Source organism: Cryptomeria japonica, chromosome 6 (assembly GCF_030272615.1).
Source record: "Cryptomeria japonica chromosome 6, Sugi_1.0, whole genome shotgun sequence".
NCBI classification, from domain to species: domain Eukaryota; kingdom Viridiplantae; phylum Streptophyta; class Pinopsida; order Cupressales; family Cupressaceae; genus Cryptomeria; species Cryptomeria japonica.
The window spans coordinates 609,469,555-609,482,106 of record NC_081410.1 but is presented as its reverse complement, the minus strand read 5'-3'; positions in this window follow the sequence as shown (position 1 = coordinate 609,482,106).

Sequence of the window (12,552 nt, the reverse complement as noted above, 5' to 3'; positions counted from 1 at the left end):
ATTAGACATGACAATTTTAGGTGTCTACAAAAAGTAATTTTTTAAAATTTATATCTCATTTATCTCTTAGTTGATTTTGAATATTTTATTATATGTTAATAAAAATTTCAAGTTATTTGTATCAAAATTTAAAAAATTAGTTCCATTAAAATAGTTTTCTATAAACTCTAAACCTAATCTTATCATTAAAACAAAAAGTTGATAAGATTTTTTCTTTATATTAATAAATTTTAAATTTATATTATGAAGATTATTTTAATTAAAATAATTTTTAAGCTATTTTAAAATGTATTTATTTGATTAGAAATAACTTTAAAGGTATTTATTTCATTAAAAAAAATTGAAAAATAGAAAATAATTCATAAGAAAAGTACATAATAATGAAAATTATATTTTAACATTTTATAAGAAAATGATAGTAAGTGTCCTAAATGCATTATCTTATAATAGTCATCCTCTTTTTATCCTAATCTTAGCCCTAAACCTTATCTTGTCATCATTAAAACTTAACCCTAAACTTAACTCTAACCCTAGAATTAAACTCTACCTACAATTTGAATCCTAATCTAACCATAATTGAACCTTAACCCTATTTGAGCCCTAAAGCTAATTCTAACCCTAATTAAACCCTAATTGAATTGTAATGCTAACCCTATTCATAATGGAACCCTAGCCATAACCCTGCCACTAATTTTAATGGAGCCTCAACTTTTACCTTGGGCATTATCCTTCAATATTAACCCTAATTATACCTTAACATTAACATTGAACCTAATCTTACCAAATTTAAACATAATCCTAAACTTAACTATAACCCTAGAGAATTAAACAATACCTACAACTTCAACCCTAATCTAACTATGATTAAGCCATAACCCCAAACTAAACCTTAACACTAATTGAAACCTAATCATAAACTAACCTTAAACATTACTATAACTCTATAATTAATCTCTAATTCAACTTGAACCCTAAAATAACCATAATTGAATCCTATCCCTCAGCTTAACCCCAACCCTAATTGAACTCTTTTCCTAATTAAACTCTAATCCTAAACTATCATGAACCCTAATCTACTCTATACCTTGATCCTAATTGAAATTTGATCCTAACCCTAACTATAATTAAATTGTTACAATAATCAAATCCTAATCGCAATTGAACCCAAAATATAATTAACTATAACCTTAACCCTAATCACTCTAATTGAATACCAAGCACAACCTAACCATAAAATTAACTCTAACGATACAATTAAACCATAATCCTAACAATAAACCTTAATACTAAACCCTAACCCTAAGCATGATGTAAATCCTATCCATAACCCTAACACTAAACCTAACCCTAACCATGGTGTAAACCCTAACATTAATCCTAATATAACCCTTAAAACTAACCCTAACTCTAGCCCTAAATTACATTATATCTCTAATTATAAAACTAATCATAAACCCTAACCTTATCCTTGAATCTATCTCTAAGCTAGAACCTAACCCTAAACTTAAGTGAAACCTTATCCATTAACCTAAACCTAACAATGGTATAAACACTAACCATAATTTTAAACTATAACTCTAACCATAATCCTAAAGTCTAACCCTAACCTGACCCCAAAATCTAACCCTAATCCTAACACAATTTCTAACTATTATATACCCTAACCATAATCATAACCCTATCCCTAACCCTAGCATTGTCCTTAACTATGATACATCCCTAACCATAACCATTATCATAACTATTACCCTAAACCTAACCATCATCCTAATAATAACCCTAATCCTAAGCCCTAACTCTAACTATAATAGTAACCATAATCCCTAACCCTAACCTTGAATCTATTTCTAAGCCTAAACCTAACCGTAATCCAAAGGCTAAACCTAAGGCTAACTCTATCCTTTAACCTAAACTTAACTACGATGTAAACCCTAACCATAATCCTAAACCATAACTCTAACTATAATCCTGAAATCTAACCCTAACCCTAACCCTAACCTAAAAGATAACACTAATCCTAATACTATCCCTAACTATTATAAACCCCTAACCATAATCATGACTATAATTGTAACCCTACCCCAAAACCTAACCTTAAACCTAGCATTGTCCCTAACTATGATACACCCCTAACCGTAAACATAATCCTAACTATAACCCTAAACCTAACCATAATCCTAATACTAATGGGCTAATCCTAATCCATAACCATAATAATAACTCAAATCATGATATAAATCCTAACCATAACCGTAACGCTAAACCTAACCCTAACCATGGTGTGAACCTTAACGTTAATCCTAGTAGTAACCCTTAACACTAACCCTAACTCTACCCCTAAACTAAGTTATATCTCTAACCATAACACTAATGATAATGCCTAACCCTAGCCTTGAGTCTATCTCTAAGACAAAACTTAACTGTAATCCAAACGCTAAACTTGAGTCTAACCATATACATTAACCAAAATCTAACTATGATATAAACCCTAACCAGAATCCTAAACCATAACTCTAACCATAATCCTAAAGTCTAACTCGGACCCTACCCCAAAAGATAACCCATATCCTAACATTATCCTAAAGTATTAAATACCCCTAACCCTAATCATAACCGTAATCGTAACCCTACCCCAAAACCTAACTTTGTCCCTTGTCCCTAATTATGGTACACCCCTAATAGTAACCATAATCCTATCTATAACCATAAACATAACCAGAATCCTAACAATAACCCTAATCCTAAGCCCTAACCCTAACTATAACACTAACCATAAACATTGACACTAACCTCGAATCTATCTCTAAGAAAAAACTTAACCCTATTCCAAACCCTAAACTTGTCTAACCCTATCGATTACCTAACTATTATGTAAAGACTAACCATAATCCTAAATTATAACTCTAACCATAATCCTAAAAGTCTAACACTAATCCTACCCCAAAAGATAAGCTTGGTCCTAACACTATCCCTAACTCAATATATCCATAGCCATAATCATAATCATAATCATAAGCCTAACCCAAAAACTAACCCTAACCTGAGCATTGTCCCTAACTATGATACAACCCTAATCGTAACCATAATCCTAACCATAACCCGAAGCCTAACCATAATCCTAACAATAACCCTTAACACTAACCCTAACCATGATATAGACCCTAACCCTAGCCATATTCCTAATAATAACCATAACCCTAAGCCTAGTCATAATATGAACCCTAACCCTAACCCCAACCATGTGTAAACCATAACCCTAACCATAATCCTAATTATAACTCTAAACCATAATGCTAATCATAATTTCAATGCTAACCCTAATCCTAACCATAACTCTAAACCCTAACACTAACAATAATCCTTATCCCTAATTGAAAACATATCCCAATCTTTAACCCTCAACCATAACCATAATCCTAATCCTAACCCTAAAATCTAACCCTAACCCTAATCATAATCCTATCCCTAATCATAATCCTAATTAACCCTAAAGATAATGATGACGTAAATTCTAACCCAAACCATTACCCTAAATAACCCTAACTATGATGTTGTTCTTAACCCCAAACTTTAATCCTAAACCTAACCCTTACCCTAACCCAAACCCTACCCATGATGTAAACCCCAACTGTATCCATAATCCTAACTATAGCCCAAACCCTAAACCTCACCCCAACCATGATGTAAACCATAACCCTAACCATAACCCTAATGCTAACGTTAACCTAACCCTAACCCTCACCCCAATCATGACATAAACCATAAGCATAATCATAATCTTAATCATAACCCTAATCATAAACCTAAACCCTAATCTTAACAATAATCCACAGCCCTTAAGTTTAAAAATAACCTTAACCATAACCCCAACCCTCACCATGAGGTAAATCCTAACCCTAACCATGATGTAAATAATAACCCTAACCCAAGCCTTAACCTTGATCATGATATAAATCCTAAACATAACCCTAAACTTAAACTTAAGCATTATGTAAGCCCTACCATGGTCCTAGTCCTAACCATAAACCCTATCCCAAGCCATACCCCTAACGCTAACCATGATTCAAGCCCTAACCCTAAGCATAATCATAAGCCCTAACCCTATCCATAATCCTAACAATTGTTGGAATCCAAGAACACTGGGACGGGGGATGAATTAGTGTTCTACCGGAATGATCAATTTTAACCTTATTAAAACATGCATTCACCAACTGGTAAATCAGTACATATAAGATTGAAAGAAGTAAAGAAATCAATAAGCCAATCACACAAATGAATACCATAACACAAATAATTATACATGGAAAACCTCAAAGAGAAAAAAACCACGGTGGGATTTGTGACCCACAATATCAATCCACTGGCCATATGAAAAGATATTACAAAATATGGGGGCCTACACATGCAGGAAAGCTTACAGCCTAGAGCACACTGCTCATCACAAAAGGAGTCTCACTGACTACATAAAAATCTAGACTACAATCTAGAAGAATGAGTGAACTGCAATGATAGCATCTCCTATGCCTAAATATAGTTTTGGTTTAAGCTCTGACTGTTCCAATTTTGAAACCCTAAACCCTTACCAAAATAACCTCTTACATAATCTTTGCATTACAACATTCCTCGCATTACAAATATCCTAACATACATCTCATATCACAAAATGATCTAATTAACTGACCTATATACCCTTACAATCCTTCATGCCTTATGTCGACTTACATATATAATTACAAAATGAATATACATGTCAACTCCATTACATAAATACATAAATATCAAAATCAATTGCCAATTGTCCTATCTCCCAAATGATGTCAGCCTCCAATACCTAGCTATATCCTGAATGTGAATCATGTTGGCCTGAAATGCCTGTATCCAAAGAATCTCTCCTACCGGTTAAGATACCTGTCGGTGTCGATGCTGGTGTTGGTGAAGTGTTTGTCGGTGGACAACCAAACCAAAATATGAAAGCTGAAACATGTTTCCATCAATGACAACATATTGAAACCAATCAAATGAATCCCAGTTGCCAATAATCTCCCCCTTTGGCATTGATGGCAACACTCATGTGAAATATGATAATGGTTTCCATCTATCGGTTTCACTCTAAGACTGCTCCCCCTGAGCTGAATATCCATATGTGATCATGATTTGAACAAAATGCTCCATATTTCCTGATGCCAAGAATATATTTTTCACCTATACCTCCCCCTTTGACATCAATGCCCAAAAAATTACCAAAAACTAGGACGAAGAATGAAAGTATGTACAAAGAATGTCCCAAAACACCTTACCAAAGCTGAATATATTTGAAAATTTCTGGATAGGATTTCTCCAAAAGCTCTAGATAGGTATCCCAACCTGATTTGCGTGTGTCGAAAACAGATACAAGTCCATTAAACATATGGGCATATGACTCTTTATCCTTAAGTTCTGTCGGTGTGGGCTGACCAACCATATCAACACACTCCTTCTTATGTACACTTAATGAGTCCAACTGGGGACTCACCAATCCTCTAAGACCTCTAGCTCTCCTTAAGATTTTATCTTTTCCCTTTCAAGAGCTGAAACTTGAGCTTCCAAAACCAAAATCTGACCATCAATAGATGTAGTCAAAGAATTTGAACCATCAAAATAATTGACTATACCTACAATTTTCTCCTAATTATCCTTAATCCTTTTATCTAAATCTACTGTAAGTAAACCTGTGTTGCAGCATACTCTGTAAATATTAGTACATTGCCTTAAGGCATTATCAATCAACTTCAGCTTATCATTAATCTCCTTCTTCTCTGACTCAATCATCTCATCGAATGTTTCTCTCTTGGCCTGTGTAAACCTCTCCATTGCCTGTCAGTTTCATATCTGCTATAAAGATTGAAAGTCCTTAGAAATGTGCTCTGTGATTATTTTAAGCTTGTCGCATGGGTTTGCTCCTTTGTCAAATTTACACTCTAGGACAAGTATATACAATACTGGGATTAACTGATCAATAACTCCTTTGTCCATAGATCCTTCCTTCATCATCTTTTATGCAGCCATCATCATGAGCTTAGTAAAACTCATCTCAATTATGCTTTTTTGTTCAACCTGTGAGGTGTCAATTGACAACAATGATGTGCTCACTACCAGTTCCCTGTCGGATTCCTCTTTCTTCTCCTCTGATGGTTTATTAACTTTTATATCTTCCTCTTTTGCACCAGTGGCTTCACCACTTGGTGCAGTAATAGTTACTATCGGTTCCTCCTTATGATCTGTGTCCCCAACCTGTACATTCTCTGAATCTGCTGGTATCTCAACATTTGATGATATCACCTTTGCATCTTGTACATTATATTCTACCGGGGGCTTTATATCTAATATCTTAATATCCTTCAAAATTGTAGATGAGGTACCCATTATACCTTTAACTTTCCCTTCAACCGGGATGTCTATAGTGTCAACTTCTCTTTGTTCATCAACATCTAAATGCTCATTGTGTGCGGGAAATGAGGGCGATAGAAATGCAAAAGTCATTTTCAAAGGACCCACACACCAATGAGACTCTTGGTGAAAGTTATATGAACTATATTGAATAGTTCAACTTCCCAAGGGTTGTCCCATTATTCTCTATCTCATAGGATCCCTAGGGTGTCACTCTTGCTCTCGAATCACTGAGCAAAGTGGCTTAGGAATGACAACTCCAAGAATGAGTGATGTTTGATTTATAAGCATGAATGCATTATAATATATATTTGATATTGAATCTATTATTATTTAAGCTAATATAAAGATGATGCTATGATAAAGGATTAGTAAACTTATCCTAACAAGATATACTAGTCTAACATGGATAAGTTATGATATTAAAATGCTTCTAAGTGCTATTATGATTCAACAAAGAGAAGCTAAATGCTTAGTAAAATTACTATAAGTTTGATTCATAAGAACTTCTATATCACTAGAAAAATGACTATAAGTTTGATACAAAAAGACTTCTATATTCAAAATGAGAGAATGGGAGCTCTATTTATAGGAAAAATAGGGCAATGGATGGTCGCAATTGAGTAATCTTAAAAAGGGCCAGGATTGAAAGTTAATCAATCCATGTTCACAATTCTCACCAATGAAATGGTGACAATTGTCAATAAGAGGTTGCTTGAGAGGAGATCCAAGAAGCATTCAATGCTTGAGAAGACATGAAGGTTACCTTAGGATGTATGGTTAACGCTAGGTTAGGGTCATCCATTGGATAAAGCTTTTATCCAAGGGGTAAACTCTTGTGCAATTGTTAATAAGATAACCAAGGGTAAACCCATGAATGCTTGATGATACCCTTGGGTTAGATGAGGGTTGAGTTAGAGAGAAATTCTCTAACCGTGAAGGGATGGGTGAGTTAACCATTAATGGTTTAGAAGACTTTGAGGGTTAGCTTGTTGAAGACACAAAGCCTTTAATGCATTTCAAAGACTTTTGAGGCTTTGAGAGGTGACTTCTCTATGCTTAGGAATGTGACAATAATTAGGAGATGGATTAGGCTAAATTGGAAGGGTTTAGAAGAATTGAGAAGGGGGTTTAGAAGGAAAGTGGGAGATGTAGGAAAATGCAAGTGGATGGAGGAGGATTTTAATTATAATAAATTACTTTATTTCAACTAAAAAGAAGCAACTTGCATAAATACAAGTGAGGGATTTAAATAAATAAATTAGATTTATTTACTTGCAAGGATCAATTTAATAAAATTTAAATTTAATTAAAAGGGGAGAAAGGGGAATTAATTAAATAAAGTGATTTATTTAATTAAAGGCTAGAAAAGGTTTAGGTGAACTTGATTAAATAAATTGAGTAATTCATTTAATTAAATAGATGAATGTGAAGAATTTAATTAAATAGAGGAATGGGGTTAAAATGAATATTAAATATTCATTTAGGAAAGTGGTCAGATTTATACGTCTACATTTTGCTTCTCTTTGAAGTGACATGTGTGCACATGTTGATTCAAAGAAAATTTGTCGGATATGATGTTTTTGTCAAAATGTTGATAAGATGATATTGATGATACCCCCTCGGGAGATGAATCAAGGATTTTTGAAAAATTTGTCAAGTTGATGAGCGTTTTTTAATTGATTGCAATATGAGAATATTGATTGCGTTGAATACACATTATTGATTCATCTCCCGATAATGATGTTGATAAGGTTACAAAAATTTAAAAGTGAGGAAAAGACATGCCCCACCTATTAACCTTTTTGATTTTACCCTATTAAAAGGTAAAAACTGATTTGGTCCTTATCATTTGCACTCTTGTCTCCTTGTGATTGTGATAGCTGAGCTCTGATGAAGATGTCGGTTCCATATGCTTCGCACCGATTTGAGCGCATCTGGCGACACCGAAGACCCACCGCCTCTGGCCCACCTATAAGTGGTCGAAATCTCTCCATGTTTGTGATTGATTTTGCTTATTTTGATCACGTTTTTCAATTTTTTGGTCGAAATTTGTCGGGTTAGCGCGTAGGTTAGGTCACGCTGCGCATACGATAGACATGTCAGTGCATAGGGTTAACCTAGGTAGTTTATCGTCCGAGGAGCATTTGGTAGCGTGGATGGAAGATAGGTTAGCATGTAGAAAGTTCTAGCACATAGGATGAGCATAAAGGCACATGGGGAGTACCATTTAGCGTGTCGCATAGGTCAGTGCATAGGGTTATCAGAAAGGCGCATAGGGTAGGTCAGGTAGCGCATCGCATAGGTCAATGCATAGGGTTAGTAGCGTGGTGCATAGAGAGTACCATTTAGTTCGTGGTAGGGGTTTAGCACGTAGGATGTGATTTCTAGCACATTGATGAAAAAGGATAGTGCATGAGAAGCATCTTAGCACATAGGAATCTTGGTTTAGCACGTAGGATTAAAAAGGTGATGAAAAAAGGATTGTTAAGAATGTGTTGTGAGTCAAATAAATGAGATAGATGGCTTAAGTGTTGATACATGTCTGTTGATTGTTTGGTTATGGGTCCTGATCCAATGTTTTTCTTGCTTTGTGATGATGCCTGATTTTGATATGCTGGTGTAGGATGATCTAAGTCTGCTATTGTTAATATGAATTGCTTTCAATATGGAGTGCCAAGCTGATTGATTATTTTTTATGTGGATCTTGATTTTGAGTTTGATGTGGATCTTTGATATTTTCCTTCCGATTTGAATTGATGTCCGATATGAGTCCTGATTCTTGATTTCCAATATGATTCCTAATGTGATGCTTATGATATGGAATTTTTATTTGTTTTCTCAATATGGATCTTGAGTTGATGATTTTGGATTTTCAATATCGTTCTAGATTGATTTCTCAATATGGGTCCCTAATTTTCGATATGGGTCTTGATGTTGCTTGATTTCTTGATATGGGTCTCTAATTTTTGATATGGGTCTTTATTGATTTCTCGATATGGATCTTGATTGATTTCTTTATATGGGTCAAATTGATTTATTCATGGATTGATGTGAATATGTGTATGATGTGTTCTTGATATGTTTCATTGTTTCAAGTTGATTTTGCTTTGGTTGGATATATCAAATAGATTTGGGAACTGATGATGGATACTTTTTGTTTTGCAAGTAGAGCTTGGCGTGCTTCAATCTCGAGAGTGATTTTCGAGACCATGGTCATTGATTTTGCATTTATCATAGGTTGATAGAGATGTGATTGAGAGATGCGGGTTGTCCTCCTTACTAGACATGCCTCAGTATATCATTAACCGGGGTTTGTTGATAGCCTTGGCAGAGAGATGGCATCGTGATATGAACACCTTCCACTTGGCAACAGGCGAGAGGACAGTCATACCAGAGGACTGTTACCAGATTCTACGGATTCCTGTGATTGGGGCCTTGTTGCCCTATGAGAAGACAAAGGAGGGTGGGATAGAGGCTCACTGTCACATCTTCCAGGATGATCAGATTAGTGGTTACGAGATTCCATAGTAGGAGTTCATGGGTTATGGCTATGCTTCGTTGTCATCAGTATTAGCAGGTTTCATTGGTGGATTTATGTGTCTCGATCATAGGTTGAAGGGACTAGCCATGGGATGGGGATTGGTGCTGGAGTAGATGGTGATGCAGGGGCACAGGTTTGCATGGGGGTCCTGTATGTTAGCCTATCTATACAGAGAATTTCACCAAGTGGTATATCTAGGATATAGCAATTTATCAGTTGGGGTGATATTGTTATAGGTGTGGGCCTAGGAGCACATTCTTGTATCCAGACCGCTTGCAGACAGGGATAGGTTAGTTGGTCGGGCATATGTGTATGGGTATACAGGTGTAGTTGTCTAGCGTAAGCTCAACAAACTAGAGCATTGGAAAAGGGTATTGGATGACATCGATATGATCATTTGGAGACCGTATATGGATTGTGAGGTGTGGGCAGAGGATGGGCTAGAGATGCCCTATTTGTATAAGTCGAGGTATCTGATCGGGCAGATGCCCTTTATCATTAAACGATTCCTGCACAACGTGTTCATCAGCAGTATGGTAGATAGTAGGGGATGCCATAGGGAGCTTTCTTATATGCTCATCAGTGACAAGATGTGCTAGAGTGGGTACCTACTTTGGATAGTGCAGTAGCAGTGGAGGAGTACATGATGATGGCAAGGAAGATTTGGGATTACAGGGCCAGGGTTGTGGATGCAAGTATGATAGAGGAGTTCTCAGCATACTTTGTGGCACATGTAGTGGCACGTATATCTGATTTGGTAGAGATGCTACCTGCTTTTGATGTCGATGAGGATGAGGAGCCACAGAGGCGAGGAGGAGTCAGACAGAGAGATGAGGAGGGAGAAGAGATAGGTGAGGGAGGTGGAGATGGTGGAGGAGGAGGAGGAGGAGGATGTTTTGGTAGGGGGAGAGGAGGTGGTTTAGATAGAGGGAGAGGAAGTGGTGGATTAGATAGAGGAAGTGGTGGATTACATAGAGGAGGTAGACTCGTTCTTGGTACTAGTGGGATTGGCAAGGTAGAGGCTTTGCTAGCTGCGGTGGGTGGGATGGAGGATGATAGGCGACCCGCTCAGAGGAGGAGATCTAATGTTTTACCTCCACCAACACCTCAGATAGGGACAAGTGTAGGTGGGGTCATGACATAGGTACCTGTTTAGATTAGGGTACCCACCCATCGATAAGATTCACATATCATAGCGCTACAGGTCATAGTGTAGGAGATGTAGGCACAGGTGCTAGCACAACAACGTCAGATTACAAAGATTATGGAAAAGTGGGATACAGAGAGAGAGCATTGGGGTCGGGCAGAGGATCTTGCGGATAGATTAGAGAGAGCGACGACTGGTGCCCCGATGCAAGACATGTTGAGAGAGATACAGTACTCAGCCAATGAGGCTGAGTAATATAGGCATCTATACAAGGAGGTAGTCCCTAGAGATCAAAGAGCTCCTAGCTATGCTGTAGTGGCATCCAATCGATCTGGCCGCAGTAATACAAGGACAGAGAGTAGGGGTGTTACGGGGCCTGGCCGATGTGATCCACCTGATGGAGATCCAGGATCTGGGACATCTACTGCTAGATCATCAACCTTAGGAGATAGTCATACCGAAGAGACGAGTCTTTGTTGTATTTGATCACCTTGTTGTATTTTGACAGACATGATATCCCTTGTACATTTCAACCATTTGGATATATATATATATATATGGCACTGATTTTCTCTGATCCACATATAATGTGTTATTGATGATGATGTTTTGATATGCATTGATATGATGATTCTATGATGATGATGTGATGCTTAGATAAAAATGCTCTTGATTTTGATTATGATGTGAGTGTATGATTTATGATGAGATGAGCAAAAATGTGATGATGTATTGCATTGATTACTGAGATGTATCTTGAAAATGAGATGTATGATGATGATAATGATAGTAATGTAAGATTTTAAAATGATGTACAACTAAATGCATGATTTAAGAAGATATGCAACTAAATGCATGATTTAAGATGATATGCAACTAAATGCATGATTTAAGATGATATGCAACTAAATGCAAGTTTAAAATGATATGCAACTAAATGCAAGTTTAAAATGATATGCAACTAAATGCATGATTTAAGATGATTTGATTTTGTCATTGTCATTCTTGTGAAGCCACTTGTTTGTGCTCTATTTTTTTGTCATCATTGAGCTTTATATGTTGGAAGATAATACAAGCATCATGGTATAATTGAACCATAACAACCCGAGTAACACTTACATGGATTTTGATATTTGCAGACAGCACAAGCGTCGGGGTATAATTGAACCAAGATGACCTGAGCGTTGCTTGCATAAAACAAACAAGAGTTAACCATTTGTATGTGAAAATTGGAAAATGTCTTCAATGATATGTTTTCAATCATGTCTCAAGACACATTTGCACCGTATGAATGATCGCCTCACAGACAAAAAATAAAAGAAAAATATTAGATTTCTTCGTTGCTTCTCTAGCTGAATGCATCCTCGAGTAGCTCAGGAGATCTAATAATTCAAAAAATTAAGATACAAAATAGTCAAAACCTCATGCTATATGT